The sequence below is a fragment of the Eubalaena glacialis genome, chromosome 2 (assembly GCF_028564815.1).
Source record: "Eubalaena glacialis isolate mEubGla1 chromosome 2, mEubGla1.1.hap2.+ XY, whole genome shotgun sequence".
Lineage (NCBI taxonomy): Eukaryota > Metazoa > Chordata > Mammalia > Artiodactyla > Balaenidae > Eubalaena > Eubalaena glacialis.
In genome coordinates this window covers 184,013,176-184,022,364 of record NC_083717.1, presented here as the reverse complement: position 1 = coordinate 184,022,364, position 9,189 = coordinate 184,013,176, and the positions used below count along the sequence as shown (strand labels likewise).

The following is a 9,189-nucleotide window of genomic DNA, read 5'->3' as shown; positions in this document are numbered from 1 at the left end:
TTCCTTTGTTTTGACTTACAAGCCTCAATTTCACTGTAGAATAAAGAATGTAGACCAAAGAAAGAATAATTGGTCACTCATAAAGAACAGTATTGTTTCTTTAATTTGAAGCTTTCTGAATGAACGGGTTCAGGCCTGCTGTAACGGTACAAAGATTATTTAATGAATAGGCTATATGGAAATTGTACAAAATGTTATTAACTTTAATCATTAATAGCTTAAGGAGCACTATGTTACTAATCGTTATTCAAACTCAAAAACCTGTTTATGAATCCCCAGGAAGTCAGCATGTGTACACAACCAAGCCACCTTATACTTAGAGGAGTGTCAATACGTATTTCAACAGAAACTTTGGCTTTAGGAAAGAGTTAACAAACATTTAAAATAATGGCTCTGGGGCTTCCCTGGTGGCGCAGTGGTTAAGAATCCGCCTGCCAATGCAGGGGACATGGGTTCGAGCCCTGGTCCGGGAAGATCCCACATGCCGCAGAGCAACTAAGCCTGTGCACCACAACTACTGAGCCCACGTGCCACAACTCCTGAAGCCCATGTGCCTAGAGCCCATGAACCACAACGAAGAGTAGCCCCCGCTCCCGCAACTAGAGAAAGCCCACGTGCAGCAAGGAGGACCCAACGCAGCCAAAAATAAATAAATAAAATAAATAAATTTATTTTAAAAAATAAAGTAAAATAAAATAATGGCTTTAATCATCATTTTAAGTCTATGGTAGGGGAAAGTGTGCTTTAATTAAATATACATCACACCAGTGATGCTGGCAAGGTTGAAAGTTACTAGTTTGTACATGACAAGACAGTAAGAGAAAAAAGCAATCCTTTGAAACAAAGTTGTAAACATATATGTTCACAGTGGTTTGTATCAACAGTATGCATTTTATGACAATAACTTGTACAGATTGAGCACCCTAGGGCTCTCTTTATATCCTAAAGAAAACAAGTATTTGCATTATTCTTGGGTTGTACTGAATTTAAAATAGATCAATTGCACACTTACCCCCTAGACAGGCTAAACTGTCCTGGGGTGTACAGCTTTAATACCATCATTAAAATTGTTTGCAAAAAAACCCAGTGAATTAAAAAACAAAACAAAACATTTTTTTCTTGGGAGTGGAGAGTCTTTTATTTGCTGTTATAATTAGCAAATATCATTCATTAAGTCAAAAATGGAAGGAGCAAGCCCACAAACACTATTTGAGCAAGCTGACCAATATACGTTACGATTTAAAAAATGAAGATCATATACTATATGTTACAAGTCCCAATTAAGCAGTGTCAAAATGACACCTATTTCTTTCCTTGCTTTGTGATCATACCCCTTGGAGGTGTTAAAGGGGCTCCTGGCATTCCGCTTCTTTTTCTCTGCAGGCTTTAAAATCTGAAAAGAACAAATTAGTGCTTTGTCCACACTCAGCATGGCATCTCCATTGTCAAACTCTCCACAATAATCAGTTGCAGAAGACAGAGTGACCAACTGCCTCTTTGCAAAAAATTCATACCATTTTCAACCACCTGATGGGCTCTACGTATAAGATCCAAATTATGCTGAGGGAGAAATTTGGCAACCACTTCAGCACCAAATGTGAAGGACAACTCCTCTGTCATTTTCACCCAGCCTAAGACATCTTTACCTGGGTCAGACCACAAAAGATCACAAAGAAGACCTTGATCTGGTATATCAGTTGGCCACACACTTCTCGGAATCTGCTGCATAGATTGAAGATCTGGTGACAAACCTCCATGACAGCAGAATGTTTTCTCATCCGCAATGGCTGCTATCGGTAAACAGTTAAAGCAGTCTATGAAAGTTTTCCATAGTGTAATGTTGTATCTTCTTTTACATTCATCATAAAAATCCATACATGCTATTGATACTGACACACTTGTGGTTTCCTCTGAGAAGAAAAAAATTCTCGGGATATTTGATTTTCTTTAGCCAATAAGAGGCAGATATTCTCCAAAGACTTTTTCTCCCTGTCCCCAAGAAATAGATAATTGCTATCTGGTGGGAAACCACCATACTCCAAAAGTCAAAGCAAATCATAGTATTACCTGTGGGTACCACCACTATTTTTAGCGGTGCTTCAAGTTCTCGTAGGATGGGCTGACTGAGAAAGATCTCTTGGGACTTTAAGCACAGTTCTCTGATGTCATTCTCTTGTAGCTGGACATGCTTGCCTGGCGTGGACCCTCTAACCTCCAACAGCCATTGGATGACGCTGTTGAGGTTGAGTTTATTTGTATTTGCCATCGCCGTCCCGCTGCCCGCCATCCCGCTGCCCGCCCTCCCGCAGGTGCGGCCTTGCACCCGGGATTCACAGCTCCTTTCCCCCGGCCAAGAGCACAGAGGCGGCCCCAGCGGTGGTAGCAGAAACTGTTGGTGGGTCCCCCCTAACCGCCCGCTCCCCTGATTCCTCTTTCTCTCCCCACTGGAACCATGAGGCAGAATTGTGTTTTTAAACCATAAAAAAATATGCACAGTATGACAAAAGAAATTACAGTGGAAATATTGAAATACAGTTATCAAAATATTTTAAAATTGTATGATTCAATAATCTATATACTTTTTAAATTAACACATCAAATAACAGTGTGTAAAATGAAACCCGGGGGATTTCCCTGGAGGTCCACTGGTCAAGACTCTGCACTTCCAATATAGGGGGCACGGTTCCATCCCTGGTAAGGGAACTAAGATCCCACATGCCGCCAGGCAGGGCCAAAAAAAAAAAAAAAAAAAAAATGAAAATGAAACCCGGCCTCCCTACTGTGGCCCACAAGGCCCTGCAGGATCTGGCTCAGGCTGTCCTCGCCAGCTCCATCTGGAACGGCTGTCCCTCAGACTCACAGCGTCCAGTCATCCCACCCTGAAGAACATTGGTCTTGATGTTCCCACTGCCTTGGAAATTTCCCCTCCACACGTTCCCCACCCCGTCATCACCCACAATTCCCAATTCACACGACCAGTCCCTTCCCATCATTCAGGTCTTGGTATAAAATTCTCCCCCTCTGGAGGTTTCCCTGGCCACCCTGAGTCAACTAGGTCCTGTCCTGCTCCACACGATACCTCATTCTTTTCCTTTATAATATTTATAATTATACAATTTTATTTTGTATAATTATAATTTGTGCAATTATAATTATGCAAATTTATAATAATCTGTATAATGTAGTTTTATTTGTTTATTTACCTAGTGTGCATCTCCCCTCCATGAAGGCATAGACCACATCTGTCTTTCTCTTGTGTACCTAGCACCTAGGACAGGGCTTACTACTTGGTAGGTGCATACATATTTTGTTAAATGAATGAATGCAGTGGTCCCACCCTGTGGATTAGAGAAGCTGGTTCCACGAGATAGGTAGGTACCTCAGAAAGAATCTATTGCATATGTAGGCATCCAGCACAATACCTGGCACACAACAGGTGCATAATAAATGGTAGGTATGATTTTTATGTCTCTCTGAGTTTCCCCCTGCATGACCTTCTGCTTATTCTTCTCCATCCATAATCCACATCCAAAGTCCTTGTTCCATCCAAAATGAAGGCATGGGTCTTGCCATGGACCTCCTGGACCCCTCCCATCCAGCCTGCCTAACCCACAAGGCCAATCTATCTCTTTCCTCCCAAAACTCATCTCAAGTAGTTCCCCTACTTGGTTTTCAAGGACCCCAGAAACATGGGGGTGGAACATTCTACTGAAATGCTGGAGGCATTCCAGCATGCAAGCATAAAAAAGCTTGGTGGAGTTCCTCAGGCCTGAGAGGAGGGGTCTTCATCACCCCTCAGGGGAGACATCATCTTTGCAATCAGGTGTGACTTTGGTGGTGCGGCCAAGGGGCAGGGCCAACCCAGCCCCCTTTCCTCAGGAGGCCGAGAAGGAGGTGAGAGTCTCAGGAAGGAGGGATAGCGGTGGGGCTCCCCGGTCACGGAGGGCAGAAGGAGGAGAGAAGTGTGCCTAAGTCTAGTGACGGGGCCCAGGAAGGGGCACTCCTGGGTCATTGACATCAGTCCCGCGTAAACTGACTGTTAATCATGATTTGGGGATCCGTCATCTGAATGCAGGTGGGGTAGCTGTGTGAAGCCACATAGGAGGCAGCCAAATAAATGTGTGCTTGTTTCAACTCATGTCCCTCCTGACTGGTCTGTTCTCCCCTAATTAGGGAACGGTGGCAGCCTAGCAGGGACTCGGTGCCCAGCTTCACCCAACCAATGTTATTCCCCTAACAGGTACCCTCTGCTCCATCCAGACAGGTGCCCCCCCATTCTGAAGACAAGCCTCGTGAGTTCCCCAGCTGCTGGCCTTCTTTCACTCTGGCCACTGCTTTCCATTCACCCACTCTTTCCATTTTGTTGAGTTGTCTAGTCTGTGCCAGGCACAGCTAGGCGTTAAGGAGACAGATAGAATGTCTGCTCTCAAAGAGCTCAAAGTCTGTGTGGATAGATAAGAAAACTGACAATTACAAACAAGGTAGTAAGTCCTGCAAGGGAGGCTGGAGGAATGAATGAATTAGTGAATTAGTGAGTAAGTCTGGGTGTGTGAACATGCCTCAATCTACTCAATCCTGTAGCCCCCGCGCATGGTGTGACCAGTCTTACGTCCACCTTGTCAGTGGGTAGGAGCAGACAGGTCTAGGACTGAATTCACAAGACCATGCCGCTCTCTTAAAAGGATACGTGTGAGATTTCTAAGGCAGAGACTTGGGGAAAGTGGGATCCTTAAAAGGTTTCTCCTTTCTATGAACAATAAGGAATTTTTCTCTTGATCAGTACAAACCCCTTTTCTTTCTTTAAACTATCTTTTGGAAAATTCATTCATTGACTGATTCAACAAATATTTATTAAACATTTACTGTGCGCTAAGTGCAAATCCAGGTGCTGGGGATAGAAACAAAAGGGACCAACACAAAGATCCCTATTCTTGTGGAGCTTATATTCTAATGAGAGGAGACAGATAAAATAAGTCAGATTCTGGCATCTGAGATGGTGGTAAGTGCTATGAGAGAATACAAAGCAGGGAAGGAGGGGGCAGTGTTCCAGGTGGAAACTGCAATTTTCAATAGGATGGTCAGGAAGGCTGAATGAAAAGCTGATGCCTCTGTAAAGACTTGAAGGAGGTAAAGGAGTGAGCCCAGAGGACATGGGGCAAGGGAGAGGAAGAGTGCTCCAGCCAGAGGGGAGTGTGAGTGCCGGGACCTGGAAATCAGGGGCAAAGGGGGCCAGGACTGTAAGAGCAGGAGGGGCAGAATGGCTGGAGGTGAGGGTGGAGAAGCAGGCAGGGGTCAGATAATACGGGTCCTTCTAGGCCATGTGGAGGATTCTGCATTTTATGCTAGAAGTGTTAGGAAGCCATTAGAAGGTTTCCAGCAGAGAATTGCTTTAACTCACATTTAGCAACGTGATATACATTTTATGTGTCCACGTGACTGGGTCTGGCATGCCCAGATATCTGGCTCAACATTATTTCGAAGTCTGTCTGGGAGGATGTTTCCGGATGAGATTAGCATTTGTATCAGTAGACTGAGTATAGCAGATTGCCCTCCCCAATGTGAATGGGTATCAGCCAATCCACTAAGGGCCTGAATAGAGCAAAAAGGCAGAGGAAGGGAGAATTCGCTTTCTGCATGACTGTCTAGACTGGGACGTTGGTCTTCTGCTCTCAGGCTGGGACTCACACCATTGGCTCTCCTAGTTCTCAGACCTTCAGACAGCAACCACACCATTGGCTTTCCTGGGTCTCAGCTTGCGGATAGCCGATCACGGGACTTCAAAGCCTTCATAACTGCATGAGCCAATAGCCAATTCCATATCCTTATCATACATACATACATACATATGTACACACATACTGTTTCTCTAGAGAACCCTGACTAATACATCCCTCTGGATGTTGAGAATGGATTGAAGGGGTCCAAGGACAGGAGTAGGACAACAGTTATCGGGTGATTGCAATAACCCTGGTGAAAAAGGAGAGCGCCTGCCCCAGAATGATAGCTGTGGAGGTGATGGAAGTGGTCAGATTCTGGATCTGTTCTGAAGAGAATCCATAGGATTTTGCTGACAGGTCAAATGTAGGGTATGAAAGAAAGAGCAGTGTCAAGGATGAAAACTTCAAGGTTTTCTGCTGCAGGACCCGGAAGGGGGACTTGACATGAATCAGGAAGAGCAGGCTTGGTGGGGAAGGTCAGGAGCTCAGACTTGATTAGGACAAGTATGACATGCCGAGTGGAGATGTCAGGTAGGCAATGGGATGTGTGAGTCTGGAGTTCTGGGGAGAGTCCTGGCTGGAGAGAAAAGCTTGGGGCCATCAGCACATGGGTGGAACTTAAAACCATGTGACTGGGTGAGTCAGCCAGGGAGTGAGTGGGGACAGAGAGAAGGAGAGGTACAGGACTAAGCCCTGGACCCACCAATGTTCAGAGATCAGGTTAAGGGAAACCAGGAAGTGTGGGGATCCTGGAAGCCTCGTGAAGAAAATGTTGAAAGGAAGAGGAAGTGATCAACTGCCTCAAATTGTGGGAGAGGGCATGATTGCATATATACAAAATATCCGGAGTAGGTAAATCGATAAAGACAAAGAGGAGATTTGGTGGCTGCCAGGGGTTAGGGGAGTGGGGAGTGACTGTTGATTGGGTATAGGGTTTTCTTTTGGGGTGATGAAAATGTCTTGAAACTCGACAGAGATGGTGGTTGCACAACACTGTGAATGTATTAAATGCCACTGAATTTTACTGTAAAATGATTAATTTTATGTTATGTGAATTTCACATCAATAAAAAAAGTTCTGTGAGAGATCAAGCGTGCTCAGATTGGGAAACGACTGGTGGATTTAGAAGTGTGGAGGTCTTTGGTGGTCTGGACAGGAGTTGTTTTGGGGGCTGTAGAGCAAAAACCTAAGGAGAGTAAACTAAAGGGAGAATGGACACGTGAGGGCTGCCAGAAGGCCACAGTACTCCCAGGAGATTTTTACCTCTCCACCCAGAGCCAAAGCAAGGATCGCATGTTTTCCTTCTGTCATTTTATTCATTAACCTCAAGGCTCACTCACCTCTGGAGTCTGGTTTTTACTTTGGCATCAACAGATTTCTTATACTTTTTTTCTTCCTTGCTAACTCCTTCGTGCATTTAAAATGATGGTTTTTTCCAGCTTCACAAATTTTGCCAATTTGGTGGGTATCCAGTGGTGCCTCATTGTGGTTTTTCATATGTAAACATATATTGTATGTGTACACCTTGATATTGTCAATACAAATTGGCACTTGCCATTGGCACTTGCCATCTAGCTCTACAAGGATTAAATCATGAGCTACTGCAGCTGCTGACTTTCAACATCCCCTGAAAGGAGTTCAGGGTGGAAGGCAGAGATGAGGCACTCTGTGCTCTGGGAAAAACTAGCAGAACAGGTCTTCAGATAGTTAAATATTTTCAGGAGATGATTTTATGAGCCCAATTCTTGTATCTCCTCATATCTAGAAAAGCACTAAAATCCTTCATGGTAACATCTGCTTCTTGTGACTAGCAGAAACCTTCCGCAAAAAGTATGTGCTTGATTACATGCACTTCCCCTTCACCAAAATCATATATATACTGACCTTCCCCTCTACCTCTTTGGAACAGTTTCTCAGAGCTATCTGAGATGCTGTCTCCCGGGCTGTCGTCCTCATTTTGCCCCAAATAAAGCTTAACTAACAACTCTCACATTGTGCATTTTTTTAAGTTGGCAATATACATGTATATAAATACGTATTTTATAAGTATATAATGTGTATATATAAAATATATTTTTAAAAATATTTTTATCTAGTGTTTTTTAGGTATTTTAATGTAGGAAGAGTTCAGGATATTTTATACACAACTTGCTTGGACACAAATTTCCCCTGCATTTTTTTAACCTATTTTTACAGTGAAACATAACACACGTAGAGGAGTGTACAAATACATATCACATACATGTACAAATATGACCTTGCCAGTGCATCAGAGGCCCCTGAGTGTTCTTTCCTACCACAACCCTCTTCTCTCCTGAAGGTAGCAACAATCCTGATTTTTATGGACATCAGTTCCTTATTTTTATAGAGGTCTGAGATATTGTGATTTATAAGAAATATATATCTGGTCATTCAGATGACCAACATATATTTCTCCATATATAATTTTGTCTTTGTCCACAGTTCCTGGCTCTAAGCTCCCCAAACGCTTGGAATTTCCTAAGTGTTGAGAGTGATGAAAAGTGTCTTGTTGTGTTAGTGAGGTGATGGAAGCACTAAGGGTAGAGGCTTTTTACCAGGAGAACCAACCAACTTTCAGTCCCACCCTGTGGGGAGGGGAGAGGGGCTGGAGGTAGAATAAATGGAATACATCACCAATTATCAATGATTTAATCAGTCATGCCTCTGTAGTAGAGCCACCGTACGAAACCCAAAAGGACAGAGTTTGGAGAGCTTCCTGGTTGGTGAATATGAGTGGATGGGAGGCAAAGTGGCCAACAGAGGGCATGGAATCTCTGTGCCCCTTCCCACTTACCCTGCGCTTGAAACCAAGTCCCCTAAAACAGAGTTCCCCTGCTGAGTTCAGGATTAACCTCTCTATCCAAAACTTTATTCCCTTTCTCGTCCAACCCCTATTCCCCTCAGGATTGAGAAATATCAAAGAAAAGGAGGATTGAAATTGAGCAGGGCCCTATGGGGCCTTCCTGGTTATAAAAGCCCTTCTGTGTCTCCTGTTTCTTGTTTGTGGAAAAAGGCTTTGGTCTCCTAGGCCTTCCTTGAGTTCCAAAGAGAAGACTCAAGCAGTTACTAATTAGGGAAGTGAGGGAATGCAGAAACAAAGGGAAAGCAGTCAAGAAACGATAGTTCAGCAACAAAACAGAGTCTTAGTTCCTCCTCAAGGGATATATATATATAACAATCTGATGCCTATCTTTGAGTTGTTCTGCAAAAATGAAGATCCCACCCTGCCCCCTCTTCCCCTGTTCATCATGGTGATGATGACTACCTGCAGACCACAAGCATGTGGACCCCAGACTGGTTGGAATCAGGAGGTGGATGATTAAGATTCCTGAAACACCACCCTGTTACCTCACCACCCACCCATCAGAAAAAGGTTATGCACACTGCAGCCCTCACCCCAAATGTTGCCTTTAAAAACCCTTCCCTGAAAGCCATCAGGAGTTTGGGTCTT

The 9,189-nt window shown here is 43.9% G+C and overlaps 1 pseudogene; it reads right to left on the bottom strand.

Annotated features, from left to right (window-relative positions):
* Positions 1-1,302: 1,302 nt before the first annotated feature.
* Positions 1,303-2,266, bottom strand: LOC133085656 (serine/threonine-protein phosphatase PP1-gamma catalytic subunit A-like; annotated as a pseudogene).
* Positions 2,267-9,189: the final 6,923 nt, after the last annotated feature.